Here is a 16397-nt window from a genome sequence, read left to right on the forward strand (position 1 = left end):
TTACTGTAGAATTAGAGATATTGAAGTAATAATGAAAGAATAGACTTTTTTTAAAAGCTGTCTGTTTTATCTCAACTCCCTAAGGTCTCCCTCCCAGTGATGGGAACAAAGCCCTTAAAGCTGTTCCATGAAACAGCCCCAAACAGAGAGAAAGCAGAGCAAACAGTGTTCTGACAGTTAAGATAAACAGGATTTAAGATTACCAGACAAAACTGTTGACTAAAATCTACGCCCTGTTGTGACATATGTTATTAACTAGCACAGACCATCTTTGAAATTTCCCGCGGCTTTGTTCCCATTTCCCCCTTCCATGTGCGACCCCTCCCAAAGTGTGGTTTCTGCCTTTATAAGCTTGTAAGACTTTCTGCTGGGGGCTCAACTACTCTGCTCCTGCATGAGTCACGAGTTGAGCCCCAGCAAGCTGGAATAAAGCCTCTTGCTGTTTTCATCAAGTGACGCCTCCTGCAGTTGATTGGGGTTGCCGTCAATCCGTTGATCCGTGGGACAGAGTTAGGGTCTCCCTCTGGGGGTTTTATATTTGGGGGCTCCTCCAGGATCTGATGGCCCCCCTCATCCGCAGTGTTGACCTTGGAGGTAAGAAGGGGTACCCCGAGGTTGTCTGTCTTTGTCTTGTGTTTTGTTAGTTGGTCTGGTCCTGTGGGTGTGCTTTCTGTTTCACAGCCATTCTGCAACTCCTGAGAGTGGCCAAAAGTGGTGGTTACACATGCCTGGAGGGCCACAGGTTGCAGCCCTGGGGGATGCCCCAAGGGTGGAGGAGAGCCAGGGACACCTGGTAGTCTCCTACTGTAAGGGCGCTGATCGGGTTCAACTGTTGGATCGGAGATTGTCAAAATCGTGCCCATCTCATTCTGTTGCGTGTTTGTGGTGGACAAGGTGGGGTAAGTGGGTCCTCGTGTCCGTAACATTTTTGTTATTTGTGTTTCTAATGATATACGAACTGACGATGGGACAGACTGTGACAACCCCTCTTAGTCTGACATTAGACCATTGGACTGAAGTTAAGGGAAGAGGTCGCGACCTATCAGTTGAGATCAAGAAAGGTCCATGGCAGAACTTCTGCTCCTCAGAATGGCCTACTTTTAATGTAGGATGGCCAGCAGAAGGGACCTTTAACCTTTCTGTCATTTTCGCTGTTGAAGAGATTGTTTTTCAGGAGAAACCTGGAGCCCATCTGAAACAGCATCCCTACATTGTGGTCTGGCAAGAACTTGTGCAAAATCCACCCCCCTGGATTCAACCTTGAGTTGCAAAACCCAAGCTCCGGTCAGCTGCTCAAATCCTAGCCATCCAATCTCCCAGTTCTGGGGGGGAATCCAGTCACTCAGACCCCCACCAAGAAGATTTATCCAGAAACCCAAGCTGACCTCCTTCTCCTTGACTCACCTCCCCCATATCCTCCAGCCTTGGTCCCCGTAGGGGGTCAGGAAGAGCCAGAAAAACCACCAGCCCCTCAGTCACTCCCTCTGCTCCCTTGAACAAGTCTCTGCTGGGGCCCACAAAGGGCACCATGGGACCTATGCAGGGTACCAGGAGCCGCCACAGGATAACTCCCAACACCACCATTGCCCTTCCCCTAAGGGCTTATGGGCCCCCACCGGTGGCAACAGATGGTGGACCGGCTCCTCTTCAGCACCCCCAGTACTGGCCTTTTTCCTCTGCAGACTTGTATAACTGGAAAACTAATTATTCTCCCTTTTCAGAGGACCCCCAGCGCTTAACCGGTCTGGTGGAGTCTTTAATGTTCTCTCATCAGCCCTCATGGGATGATTGCCAGCAGCTACTACAGACCCTTTTCACTACTGAGGAGAGGGAGAGGATTTTATTGGAGGCAAGGAAGAATGTACCAGGAGCAGATGGACAACCCACGCAGCTCCCCAACATCATTGAGACTGCCTTCCCCCTCTCCAGACCCTACTGGGATTTCAACACGGCAGAAGGTAGGGAGTGACTGACAGTCTATCGCAAGACTCTAGTGGCTAGCCTCTGCGGGGCAGTGAGATGCCCCTCTAATTTGGCTAAGGTAAGAGAGGTTATCCAGGGGGCCACAGAACCACCATCAGTATTTCTCGAGTGCTTAACGGAAGCTTTCAGGCGCTACATCCCGTTTGACCCTACCTCTGAGGAGCAAAGGTCTTCCGTGGCCATGGCTTTTATAGGGCAGCAATAGATATTAAGAGAAAGTATCAGATAATAGAAGGGTTACAAGATTATACCCTACAGGATTTAGTTAAAGAGGCAGAGAAAATGTATCACAAGAGGGAAACTGAGGAAGAAAAGGAGCAATGGAAAGAAAAGGAGAGAGAGGAAAGAGAAAACAAAAGGGATCATAAGCAGGAGAAGAACCTTACATGGATTTTGGGTGCAGTAGTAGGTGAGAAAGAACAGGAACAAACTCAAGGCAGGGCTAAGAAAAGGTCAGGTAACCTGGGCAACCTCACTCCATTAAAGATCAGTGAGCCTACTGCAAGGAGAGAGGTCACTGGCCTAGAGAGTGTCCTAAGAAGAAGACTGGGCCCTCCAAGAAAGCATTAGCCCTAGAAGAAGAAGAAGATTAGGGGGGACTGGGCTCAGAACCCCTCCCCGAGCCTAGGGTAACACTAGAGGTGGAGAGGAAGACAGTTGAGTTCTTAGTAGACACTGGGGCTTAACACTCAGTCCTACTCGAAACATCTGGGCCCATCTCCCACAAATAATCATGGGTCATAGAAGCCACAGGGCACCAGCAGTGCTCATGGACTACCCAAAGAACGGTAGACTTAGGAACGGGATGAGTAACCCGCTCCTTTCTAGTAATCCCTGAATGCCCTGCGCCCCTACTTGGGAGAGATTTCCTAACCAAAATGGGAGCCCAGATTAACTTCACCCCTGATGGCCCAGAGGTGACCCGAAGCAAGAGAATGGCTACTGCTCTGACCATATGCCTGGATGATGAACATAGACTTTTTGAGGAAGAGGGAGCAGAGATAAGTCACATAAATGACTGGTTGAACAGGTATCCAGGGGCATGGGCCAAGACGGCTGGAACAGGACTAGCTGCAGAAAGACCACCCATAGTTATAGAGCTTAAGGCCACTTCTACCCTGTGGCTGTACTCCAATAACCCATGACTAAGGAGGCCCGGGAAGGAATTAGGCCCCATTTCCAGCGCCTCCTTCAGCAGGGTATCCTAGTGAAGTGTCAGTCACCATGGAACACTCCCCTGTTACCTGTTAAAAAGCCTGGCACAGGAGACTATCGCATGGTACAGGACTTAAGGGAAGTAAACAAGCGGGTACAGAACATCCATCCCTCTGTACTTAACCCTTACAACTTGTTGAGCTCTGTCCCCCCGGATCATATTTAGTTTACTGTCTTGGACTTAAAGGATACTTTCTTCTGCTTGAGACTACACCCTTCCAGCCAAAACATGTTTGCATTCGAGTGGAGGGACCCTGACTCTGGGACAACAGGACAATTGACTTGGACCTGATTACACCAGGGGTTCAAGAATTCCCCGACCCTCTTCGATGAAGATTTCCACCAAGATTTAGCCCACTTCTGTGCCAGCCATCCCCAGGTAACATTTCTGCAGTATGTAGATGACTTACTACTGTCTGGGGCCACAGAGGAGGAGTGCCAACGGGACACAGGACTACTGCTAGAAGAACTTGCCCGCTTAGAATAGCGGGCCTCCCCCAAGAAGGCCCAGATCTGCCAAAAGGAGGTAACGTACCTGGGGTATGCCCTCAAAGAGGAGCAGAGATGGCTAACAGAGGCCAGGAATCAAACTATGAATCAGATACCCATTCCTCGCTCACTCGGCCAGGTGAGAGAATTTTTAGGGACTGCGGGGTTTTGCCACCAGTGGATCACTGGGTTCGCTAACCTGGCAGCTCCCCTCTATGCTCTGACAAAAGAGGGTGCCTCGTTTAGTGGGGTGATGACCAACAGCAGGCCTTTGATGACATCAGGAAGGCATTACTGTCTGCCCCAGCCCTGGCATTGCCATACGTAGCAAAGCCCTTTGTCCTATTTTTGGATGAGAGGAGGGGAGTAGCCCGAGAGGTGCTGATCCAGGCTCTAGGGCCATGGAAAAGGTCAGTAGCCTACCTCTCCAAGAAGCTAGATCCTGTTGCTAGTGGCTGGCCTGCCTGTCTGAGGTCCGTGGCAGCAGTGGCAGTATTGGTGAAAGATGCTGACAAATAAACTATGGGACAAAAGCTAACGGTCATTGCCCCTCACTCCTTGGAGAGCATCATCAGACAGCGCCCTGACCAGTGGCAGTCCAATGCCCGCATGACCCATTATCAGAGTCTTCTACTGAATGGAGACAGAATCCCGTTTGTACCGCCTGCCATCCTCAACCCAGCTACCCTACTACCTGACACGTCCACCCAGGAGAGTGTGCTGCATACCTGTCTAGAAATACTAGCAGAAGAAATGGGGACCCAAAGGGACCTCCAAGACCAGCCCTTGCCAGATGCTCAGCTGACCTGGTTCACTGATGGAAGCAGCTATATAATAGAAGGTAAAAGGGTGGCCGGTGTGGCAGTAGTGGATGATGAGCAAATTATCTGGGCAAGCAGCCTACCTGAAGGAATGTTGGCTCAGAAGGCCAAGTTACTAGCTCTCATTCAGGCACTGCAGTTGGCAGAAGGATAAAAAAAATTAATATCTACACTGACAGCATGTATGCCTTAACTACTGCCCATGTCCACGGGGCCATCTACCAGCAGCGGGGGCTACTGACCTCGGCAGGGAAGGAAATCTAAAATAAAGAAGAAATTCTAAGCCTGTTAGAGGCCATTCAACTTCCTAAGAAAGTAGCAATTATTCACTGCCCCGGACACCAAAAAGGGGGGTCAAGTGTTGCCGGAGGGAACCAAAGGGCTGACAGGGAAGCCAAGCGGGTGCCTCAAGGACTTAACGTCCTATCCTTGTCGCGGGGGAAAAACCGATGTCTCCCCCTAAGGATGCGGTATACCCCTCTATTAGGAACTTTGAATATTCAGAACCAGACCTTGAGAAAATGGACAGATTAGAATTTCGCCTGAAGACTCCAGAGGGCATCAGGGAAACCTCAGAAGGAAAAAGAATCCTTTCTGAAAAACAGGCTATCATTTTTCTCAGACACCTTCATAAGTTAACTCATCTGGGCCCAAAACATTTAAAAATTCTTGTCCAGTCTTCACCGTATTACATCATGAAGCTCGGGGAGCTTGCAGATACAACTGTAAAAGAATGCAAGTCTTGCCAGATGGTGAATGCCCAGCGCAGCAAGCTACCTCAGGGCAAACGGCTCCCAGGAGACCATACTGGAAGTTACTGGGAATTGGACTTTACTGAGGTAAAGCCAGCCAGGTATGGATACAGATACTTATTAGTACTCATAGACACATTTTCAGGATGGGTTGTAGCCTTTCCTACCAAGAAGGAGACTGCTCAGGTGGTGGCCAAAACAATACTAGAAGACATCTTCCCAAGGTTCGGGTGCCCAAGGTAATTGGGTCAGACAACGGCCCTGCATTTGTTGCCCAGGTAGGTCAGGGACTGGCCAAAATCCTGGGGCTTAATTGGAAATTACATTGTGCTTATAGGCCCCAAGGCTCAGGGCATGTAGAAAGAATGAATAGAACTTTAAAAGAGGTCATGACTAAATTATCCTTAGAGGCTGGCATAACAGACTTGACAATCCTCCTTCCCTTTGCTTTGTTTTGGGTGCACAATACCCCTGGCTCCCTCAAGCTATCTCCTTTTGAAATTCTTTATGGGACTCACCCCCGACTCATTACCATAAAACACCTTCCTTCCCCAGAAACTTACCCCTCTCAATCTCTGCACACCAGATTAAAAACCCTTGAGACTGTGCAGAGGGAAGTGTGGAATTAGTTGGCCGGGGCCTACAAGCCTAGGGACCTGCAAGTACCTCATCAGTTCCAGGTCGGAGACTCAGTGTACATTTGGCGCCACTGTGTGGCCAGCCTGGAACCAAGGTGGAAGGGACCATACATAGTGCTGTTCATGACTCTGACTGCAGTAAATGTTGATGGCATCACCGCCTTGATCCATGCTTCGCATATCAAGCCTGCACCACCACCAGACCCAGCGTGGAAAGTGGAAAAAATGGACAACCCCCTCAAGCTCCACATTCACCATGTTCCTGCTCCTGTTGACACAGCTCCCACCAATAAGTAGTCCTAACCCTCATGCCCCCCAATGACTAACATTGCAGGTTCTCTCCCAGACTGGAGATATAATATGGAGCACCACCAGGGAGAATCCCCTTTGGGCTTGGTGGCCATCCCTAACCCCAGACATCTGTGCCGTAGTAGCTGGGTTAGATAATTGGGACATCCCTACCCTGACTTCTGAGGAGGCCCGTAGACGTTGGCCAACATCACCCAGGCCTTTTGGGGGAGCAGAATACAGCCTAGTTGAAGGGTACAACCCAGGCTGTAACTACCCATGCTCCTGTGACAATCTAAAACAGACCCGTTTCTATGTCTGCCCCTGGGATAAAATGTCACAGAATATGGCAAGGATGTGTGGAGGTATAGACCATTATTATTGCTCCGCATGGGGGTGTGAGACTACTGGCAACCCTTATTGGTGCTTCACCTCCTCCTGGGATTTAATAACAGTAGAGCAAAATCTTACAGCAGCCAACTGTAACAACCGAGGTTGGTGTAATCCTCTGAACATCTCCTTCACAGAGAAAGGAAGGCTATCACATGAATGCATAAAAGGGAGAACATGGGGATTCCATTTCTATTTGTCAGGATGGGACAATGGATTTACCTTCTCTATCAAGCTTAAGATTGAAATCCCAACCACTGTCCAGGTGGATGGTTGGCCTGCAGTACAGGACTGACCCCATGCATTTCCTCATTGGTGTTCAACACTAACAAAGACTACTGTGTCCTCGTACAGCTAGTACCTAGAGTTATCTACCACAAGGCAAGTTCTTTTGAGGCTGAGTTCGACCTACGGCCCCATAGACAGAAGAGGGAACCAATCTTGCTCACTTTGTCTGTCCTGTTGGGTCTAGGAGTAGCGGCCGGAGTAGGAACAGGGACCACTGCACTTGTTCAGACTCCCCAGTACATCGAAGGGTTATGGACAGGGGTAGATGAGGATCTGAAGGCTATAGAGCAATCAATTACAAAACTAGAGGAGTAACTGACCTCTTTATCTGAGGTAGTACTACAGAATAGGCGAGGCTTAGATCTCCTATTCCTCAAGGATGGTGGATTATGCCCTGCACTAAAAGAAGAATGTTGTTTTTACATAGATCACTCTGGTGTAATAAAAGACTCCATGTCCAAACTTAGAGAAAGATTAGAAACAAGACAACGAGATCGAGAAGCACATCAAGGATGGTTTGAGTGTTGGTACAGCCGGTCCCCCTGGTTCACCACCCTCATGTCTACTCTGATGGGTTCCCTTATTATATTGCTTTTACTTCTCACTTTTGGGCCCTGCATCTTAAATCGCCTAGTCACCTTCATCAGGGAGAAAATAAGTGCTCTACAGGTACTAATGCTCAGGCAGCACTACCAGTCCCTCCACCAGGGAGATAGCCTCGGAGAAGGGTATATAGAGACAGAAGTTCCATGATTAGAACTTACCAAAAAGCAAATGGAGGAATGAAAGAATAGACATTTTTTAAAAGCTGTCTGTTTTATCTCAACTCCCTAAGGTCTCCCTCCCAGTGATGGGAACAAAGCCCTTAAAGCTGTTCCAGGAAACAGCCCCAAACAGAGAGCAGAGCAAACAGTGCTCTGACAGTTAGGATAAACAGGATTTAAGATTACCAGACAAAACTGTTCATTAAAATCTATGCCCTGTTGTGAAACATGTTAATAATGAGACCAGACCCCCTTTGGAATTTCCCAGAGGCTTTGTTGCCCTTTCCCCTTTCCATGCGTGACCCCTCCCGAAATGTGGTTTCTGCCTTTATAAGCTTGTAAGACTTTCTGCTGGGGGTTCAATCCTCTGCTCCTGCGTGAGTCATGAGTTAAGCCCCAGCATGCTGGAATAAAGCCTCTTGCTGTTTTCATCAAGTGACATCTCCTGCGGTTGATTGGGGTTGCCGTCGATCCATGGGACAGAGTTAGGGTCTCCCTCTGGGGGTCTTACAATAACCTGTTACTGTGAAGCTGAAGCCAGAATTGGGAACAGGTAGTTAATGTAGAAATAGGGGATTGGGTCAAATTGAGGAAATGGAGGCCATAAAGTCATCTGCCTCTGGAAGTTGGAGACTGCCCCTGGAAGAATGGAATGTCAAGAATCTCCGGAGGCCATTGATTACCAAATTTACCTGCCTTTATCAAGGACTGCAAACAAGGGGCTGCTAATTGGTGCCCCCTGGGCCCTTATCTGCCTGAATCACCCTGGCCCTTCCCCTGCCCATGGCTTCTCACTTAATGCAAAACCAGGCCTAGTCATGTAGGCAGGAAGGAGAGATAAAGGGGAAAGAACTGGAGAACAAAAGAGAATTTAACCTCTAAAAGATGTAGGGTGCGCTCACTTCTTGGGACTTTAGAACATCAACCATGGCCCCCTTCTTCCTGCTGGGAGAAGTCTGTATTATTACCTTTAAATAAAACTTGCTTAATATGCTTGCCTTGGCGTGCTTCTCTAGTGTTCTGATCGATCCTCAGATGACCTTCTCCAGCTTGCATCTTCCGTTTTTTTTTAATGACATCAAAAGGAAAGAAAAGGGAACATATAGGTAAGAAAAAGGACTTATTAAAGATCATTCACACTGATAGAAACTTTTAATGCCTTGCAATAGTCCATGCAATTTGCCCATTTTAGGAGTTAAAAAGCAAACTGCCTAGTCCAAAACCTTAGAATAATGAAGCAGTAATTTACCCCACCCTGTAGTTCTTAATCCATACACTTTTATCTTGGATTCTAACTGCTGCTTGATTTACTAAGTTAGATTTAAAAGATGACTTTTCCTGTCTATGCTAGACTCTGAATGGCAATTTCTGTTTGCCTTTGAGGAACCAGATACTGTATCTCAACTAACCTAGACAGTGTTGCCTCAGGATTTAGATGGCCCTAACCTGTTCCTGACAAACCTTAGCTAAGTACTTAACAAAATTCAGAGATAAAACATCTGTGATTGTTCTCCAGTAAGTAAAGGATATCCTTTATATGCCTCCACCCAGGAGGAATATCAAAAGGCCATTATGGAACTCTTAAACTTCTTAGCTAATAGGAATTACAAGATCTCAAAGATAAAGCTTAATTATGTCATCAACAGAATCAATACTATAGAAAATAGCCATTATAGGACAATATTCTGCCCCAGGAATATCAACAAGGGGCCTTACTTCAACCTCCTGTCCTCAGCTTATCTATGAAGCAAGATTTAACCTGTTTGTCACAAAGGGGAAAATGAATCCTGGATAGGCAGCCATAGACAGCTCAATAACTAATGGCATATCTCACTGAGAAACTTAGCAAAGTAGCTTCATTCTCAAAAGTAATGGAAAATAAGGTCTCATAATTTTCTTTGACATCCAACCTTTCCTGATGAGATGGCTAAAATGTCCTAGGCACAAGGTTTCTGTTAAAACCTGTTAGATCCTTCCAGATCTCAGTCAAGGCTTACATTAAAATGTAAATATAGGAAGCCTAAAGGCTCAGTAGGAGACCAGTCTCAAACCCAAGAAAAAAAGTGTAAAAAAAGTCTTTAAAAGTCCAGCAAAGTATATTTTATGATAATTTACTAAAGTAATTAACGGCTATATCATTTTTCCAGGGCTCTTGTTTTTTTAATTATATGTTTTTTTGAGCTCATGATTTTTTTGCTCAGTTCTATTTTTTATTCAACTTGAGTTTTTGAACATCTGTTACATTGCAATGGAGATTCGCCTATAAAGTTACAAGGCCTTAGATTTTGTGTTATTTGTATGTTGTGCTGTCTGATGTCATGTTTTGTCTGTATCAAAACTGAGCGCTCCTAAAATTAAAATTTAAAAATGGATCCAAAATACTTTTAATTCACGTGATTTAAAAAGGTTCAAATAGGGTAAACTAATAAAGGTAAAATGTCTTTGAAAATACTCACAAGTCTCGAGGTGGTCAAGCTAATAAAATATTGATGTTAATAAAATGTCTAATATCAATTGTTTCTAGGACTTGTCTTCAACAGGAAAGAGACAGCAAATACTGTTCAGGACACTTGTCTGATATCTTGTTTTTTGCAGAATAAGTGAATTAGAGTTAACATGTATGGGAGTACTCAAATGTGTTTGTAGAGACATCGGATTAATTTACAAAGTTAAAATGCTAATTGTTAAATAACATCGAGTACTTTTAACTCCTTAAATTCCATGGGGTATCATACTTAAACATTATTGGTATTTTCATAGGTTGGTAAATAAAAGGGTTTAAACTTGCTTTGTGTCATCACTAAAGTAAAAACAAGTTTACTAAGAGTTATGTCCTAACAAGTGCAATTCTATATACAAAGGGTCCCAAAAGTCTCAAATGTGTTTCAATTAGAGTAATGTAAACAACAAAATATTTAATCTTATTAAAATAGAGTAATTTATCTAAATTCAGAAATTTCATAAGAGTTGTTTCAGAATGTGAACAAAAAGGGGTCAACAAATAGAAAAGAGAAAATAAAAGGTTCTGGGTATGGAAATGTATTTAGTAAAAGGAAAAAGGAAATGTTTCTGGGTAAGAAAGTGCTTGTGCAATGAAATACATGAGGGTCTAAGTAAGTGCTAAAAAAGTTTGTGTGCAAATAAAGGGCAAGTTTCAACAAGTTTGCGTGAAACTAAGTTGGTTGTATGTATGTGAGACAGCTAAATCTATTTAAGGTTTTTCGTAAGATGAAATACTAATGTTCTGATATAAACCAAAGCTTAATCTATATGGTAAAATGACAAGGATTTCTTAGAAACACTAATTTACTCTTAACTTTGTGTCTATTAAGTTTTATTCTTTAGAACAATTAACCTTAAAAATTGGGGTTTATACAATTATGGTTAAACAACTGTTAGACTATTGTACTATGTTAGAGTCTAAATTTTTCTTTAAAACTAAATTTGGTAGGATAAAAGTGTCAAGGTAATTGTGAAATGGTCACTAGTTGTATATTAAATGTGTTCATATTTTTCAGGTACACAAGTTTTTAAAGCAGGGAATTTATCAAGCTGCTATTCTCCAGATTAAACTTGTCTGTAATGGTAATTTTAAACTTATAAAGAGTAAATTTTATTGGGGATTTATTTCTATCATTTAATGTTCTAGTATCAGACCTGTTATCAATGGGGTATGTGTAAAATTTGTTACCTTTTACACTGAGATAAAGAATTTCAAATATAAATGTATTTATAAAAGTTAGAGCCTGACTTGTTTAAAGATTAATATTGTGAAACATGAAAACATTTTGCCACTTTATCACACAAAAGGAAAGTTAAAAGCTCTCTCAGCCTTTCTTTGATTCATGTTTTAGATACAATGTTAAATTGTGTTAATTATAAAGTTTATATAGGCTCAGGAAACAGTATATGCAAACTACTTAGTGAGATTTAAGAAAGAAGCAAAAATCAACATCAAAATTAGAACACTTAAGATTTGTAAAGAGCCACGTCTTACCTGAGATAAGGCTGTGCCTCCCACCTTACTGCACGTTAGACTGATTCCCAAATAAGTCAGACTTCAGCTTATTTAAAGTTATAGTCAAAAGATTGTTTTTTGTTGTAAAATTACTATGATCTCAAAAGGGGATATAATGTGGTTCTCAGTCAAAATTCAAGATAGCTATTATACAAGCAGAATATATTTTTACTCTTGCTAATTTCATTTTGCAAAACTGTTACCTGTTAATGTTTTGCAGAAGTAGCTGCTTCAAGAACACACAACCTAGGTAACTTGTGATAATAAGCCATCACCTATGGAAGAGAGTGGTAACTTCCAGTACTAATACAGACTCCAGTTAGATAAAAGGGTAATTAATTGTAAAGTTGCAGACACTGAAGTTAAAGCCCAGTACTCTTACTTTATGACTGGTGAGACTGGCTTTCTGGATGATTAAGATCAAACTTAGAGATTGGAATTAAATACAGAAGACAAGATAGACCAGTATTTGGATCTTTTCCCCTCAGTCAGCCTGAACCCAGGGAATAAGAGAACGTCTCTAAGGAGCATTGCAACTCTTGGTCACACTACCTCTTGATCAAGGAGATTGTTGAGACTAGAGGATGAAAAATCACTCAGTGCATCTGCTGCAGAGGAGGGTCATGGAAAATGGGAGACATCCCTTCATGCTTCCAAAGGAACTGACCTCATCAAGGAGACCCTGCCTAACCAAAGTCACTGGTGAATCCAGGAAGCCGCTCTTAAGTTCTCTATGAGTGACCCCTGTGGGAACCCAGCTGACTCTTTAACAAGACAGGAACCAGGTCAATTTGACCAGCTTGATCTTAGACACCCAGCAAAACAGTTAAAACCAAAATATAGCCAATCTTGGGCATTTAAAGGAAATAATAGTTAAGTGTAATATAAGATGTACACTTGTATTAGCCCACTAGAATAAAGACTGGAAGCTACAAATGAAAGAAAGATTCTTCAGCAAATGTGCCTGATAACTATCAAGACAAACTGCCAGAGTCAGAAGTTTTTAGTCAGTTTAAGGCCTGCAGACTTTCCTAAGCTACACAGGTAGACTTAATATATGTTTGCTCATATGATTATCTAGCCCTAAGTAACAGAAGTATAGAGATCTCTACTAAACACACGTTATACCAATAAAGGGATATTTTACAAAATCAGATGATATTAAGTAGCTTAACTATATTTTTTGGGGACATCAATGACATTAAGAGTTAAATGTTCTGTTCACATTCCTGATAACCTGGACAATGTTAAAGTCCCCAAATAAAGGCCTTGTCCTCTCCAGCCTTTGCTAGGCCTAGTTATGGGAACAATTTCTCAGTTCTTCCATCTCCTGGTGAGAGATTGACTTCTGTCATTTTCATGATACTCAGTGGCATGTTTCAGATGCTGCCACATTTACTTTGTACTAATCTAATTTCCGTACTCATTTCTTTTTGTTCTTCTATCATAGAAGCACCCACCCCCAGATGACTTTACAACCTGCTCTTCCCCAACCAGACTTCTTCCTTGGACCCCTCGATTGACCTGATTTTTAAAAAAAGGAACTCCAAACTGCTTACCCCTCACTGCCCCCTTTCAGCTTCTAAGCAGCCAGAACAACTGATGCCCCCTTTCATTTCCTTAACAAGAAGTTAGGAGTTCCTGTCTCCTGCAGTGAGTACAATGAAAACTCAGCTCTCAGATGAAGTTTTAAGGTCTTTATTTTTATGGGAGAGATTCTGAGCTGAGAGCCTAGTTCTTCTTCCTCCTCCACCGCCACCGTCTTCTTCTTCTTTGTCCTCTCGTTGTGCAGCTCTCTCTCTCCTTCTTTTCTCTCATGAAGCTGCTGCTTCTCTCTTCTGCTTCTCTCATTGCACTGCCGCTGCCTCTCTTCTTCTTCTCTGGTCATGCAGCTGTGCCTGCCTGCCTCTGCCACGCAAAGTATGCAGCTTTATGGGATATAACAGCCTATCACCTTAACAGGTCAGGTGTTTGGCCCATGGAGACTTAATGGTGGGAATGAGGACATGTACTGATCACAACCTAAGCACGGACGCGGAGGAGATCAGTCACCCAATAGAAAGCACTTCCTTAAAGTTGTTTTTCTTTGCAGTTGGGCTTCTCGACACCATCTTAGGGCGAGGCCAGCTACCACTGTGGGCCCTACAGGGCAGCAGTCTCCAACATCTCCCCGTTTCTGTTTTATTAATGGGCTTAGGATGAGGTCATCATGGTATCTCATGTGGCAAGCACCATCCTTACCCGTTATCGGAATTCTGACCTCCAGGTGTAAGAACCCTGTCTTAGGTTGGTGTGGGCCCCCATGAGCCTATCTGTGACTCTGGATCCCCGGGATCATGCCTATCTTAGGTTGCATAACAGCAGAACCTATTCTTACCCATCATTGGTATCTCACCAATCATGGGATGAGGATCTGCCCTAGGTTGATATATGTTTCTGTTTGCTTACCCATCTTTGGCTACTGATCCAACATATTTATCCACACCTGGGGAGATATGCCACTTTCAAGCACCATGAGTGCCATTTTGATGGACTGACATTCTCCCTGTTGTTGGCGTCTTACGTGCATAAGGCATCAGATCATTAGTCCAAATCCCAGTACCATAAGTATTCCAAGAGCCATGATGCCTGCCCATGATTTCGTCTCTAATCCTAATTGAGTGGTAAGGTTATCAAGAGTATAAGACCAGATATGCCAGCCTTTAAGTGGGTATCGATAACCTTTTGTGTTTGTAAAGCTGAGGCAGCTCTTTCAGCTACATTATTGACAGCTTGTGCTATTGGTATTGTAGTAGCTAATGCGCTCACTGCAGACACAGCCACCACTGTAACCACTGCTGCTGTAATGTCGAAGTTTCTTTTGTTTCTAGACAAAATCATAGGCAGCTCTTCATCAGTTATGGAGACTGGTAGAGGCAAGAAAGTAGGAACACACATAACCACTGCAAGAGAAAACTGGAAGGCATTCCAACATTGTGAAAGGAAACAAGTTACATTAGCATCAGAACAATTTAGGACGGTAGTACCATGGTTAGTTAATAGAAACATGAAAGAGGGTGACACACAACTGAAGTGGGAGGAAAAGTTATGCTTTCATTACAGGTAAGAGACTGAGTAGCAGATAGGAAAGAATTGTCCCAAGTAGAGGAGTTCCACTGACACAATTTATGTTCCACTCCCAGAAGGCTGAAAAATGACTGTATATTAGTATATCCTTTTGTGTTACAAAGCAGAAGCCAGTTATCATAAGGATTGACATGTTTCATTCCTAAGTGAACATCATCCTGGTAAAGAAAAAGACACAGCATTAAAAAAGCAGTCTGTGAATCAAAGGGAATTGCAGGCAATCCTGTCCAAGCATTGGTACTAAAAATAGGTGGAAGAATAGAAGAGGTATTAGTTAATGGTAAAGGATGATGACGTCTTAGATGCAGGTGTTGTTAATCTCTCTGGGATCGAGACTGGCGTTTTTTCACCCTGTGGGAAAACACATATGGAGCCTCGACTCCAGAAAAACACTGGATCCGGGCCTCTCCATTGTCTATTGAGTACATCCTTCCATTGTCCAAGGGCCTTTGGAGCCGCTGTAGGATTTTTGTGTCTATCTGTGGCTGTTTTTCCATCTTTGTCCAAATTTAGAAAATTTAAAGTAAATAATGTTATGTGTAGTTCATCTTTAGGAGACCTGTATGTGTCTCCTATTCCCCCTTTTTGTTTATTTAAAGCAGCCTTTAGTGTTTGATTGGCTCTTTCAATGATTCCTTGTCCCATAGGATTGTATGGAATTCCAGTGGAATAGGAAACATCAAAGGTACTTAAGAAATTTTTAAATGATGCAGAAATATATACAGGCCCATTGTCTGTCTTATTTAGGCTTTCCCCAAGTCACAAACGCCTGTAAGCAATGTGATATTACATCTTTTATTTTTTCTCCACTATGTAATGAAGTAAATATAACCCCTGAGTAGGTATCAATAGTTACATGAACAAATTTGAGATTTCCAAACTCTGAAATATATGTTACAACCATTTGCCATAGATGGTTGGGCAATAGGCCTTTTGGATTAATGCTATTATTAGGTGAATTTATGTATGTTACACAATTATTACAGTTTTTTACAATGGTTTGGGCTTGTTCTTTGGATATATTGAATTTTATTTTTAAGGTTTTAGAATTTACATGAAATTTACTATGGAAGTTTTGTGCTTCTTCTATTGTAGAAAAAACATGAAGATCCCTTGTGGCTAGATCAGCTATATTATTGCCTTGTGTTAATGGACCTGGCAAGTCTGTGTGAGCTCTTAAACGTCCTATGTAGAATGGCTCTGTTCTACTCCAAATGAGTTTTTGTAATCCTAACAGTATGTTGAATATGGTGGAATTTTTGTAGATTAAACAGGCGTCTTCCAGTTGTTGAACTACATTAACAGCGTAATGGCTATCCGACAGAATATTTACAGGAACTTTATGAAAATCTTTTAATGTTTGTTCTATTGTTAATAATTCTATTTGCTGTGCAGAAGCCTTTGGAAAAAGAAATGTTTGTACCTTGTCTTTATGAAAATATGCTCCAGTACCATTATTGGAACCATCAGTAACCACTACCACGGATTGTCTTATAGGATCCCTTTTTGTAATTTTTATTTGAATCACTGGATTTCTTAGATAAAATTGTATATATGGATGTTTTGGATAATGATTATCAAATTGGGCAGCAGTTGTGAACATAAGAATTGCCCAATCATTATTA

The 16397-nt window shown here is 43.0% G+C and overlaps 1 long non-coding RNA gene across 1 annotated transcript in view; it reads left to right on the forward strand.

The window, feature by feature from the left end:
• LOC306652756 overlaps positions 1-11423 on the forward strand; it is a 186953-nt gene extending 175530 nt beyond the window's left edge. The window contains exons 2-3 of the long non-coding RNA XR_013761526.1: positions 10562-10709; positions 10758-11423. This is a non-coding gene — a long non-coding RNA (uncharacterized lncRNA). The remainder of the gene's footprint in view (positions 1-10561; positions 10710-10757) is intronic.
• Positions 11424-16397: the final 4974 nt, after the last annotated feature.

Source organism: Sciurus vulgaris (genome assembly GCF_902686455.1).
Source record: "Sciurus vulgaris genome assembly, contig: HiC_scaffold_570_arrow_ctg1, whole genome shotgun sequence".
Taxonomy (NCBI): domain Eukaryota; kingdom Metazoa; phylum Chordata; class Mammalia; order Rodentia; family Sciuridae; genus Sciurus; species Sciurus vulgaris.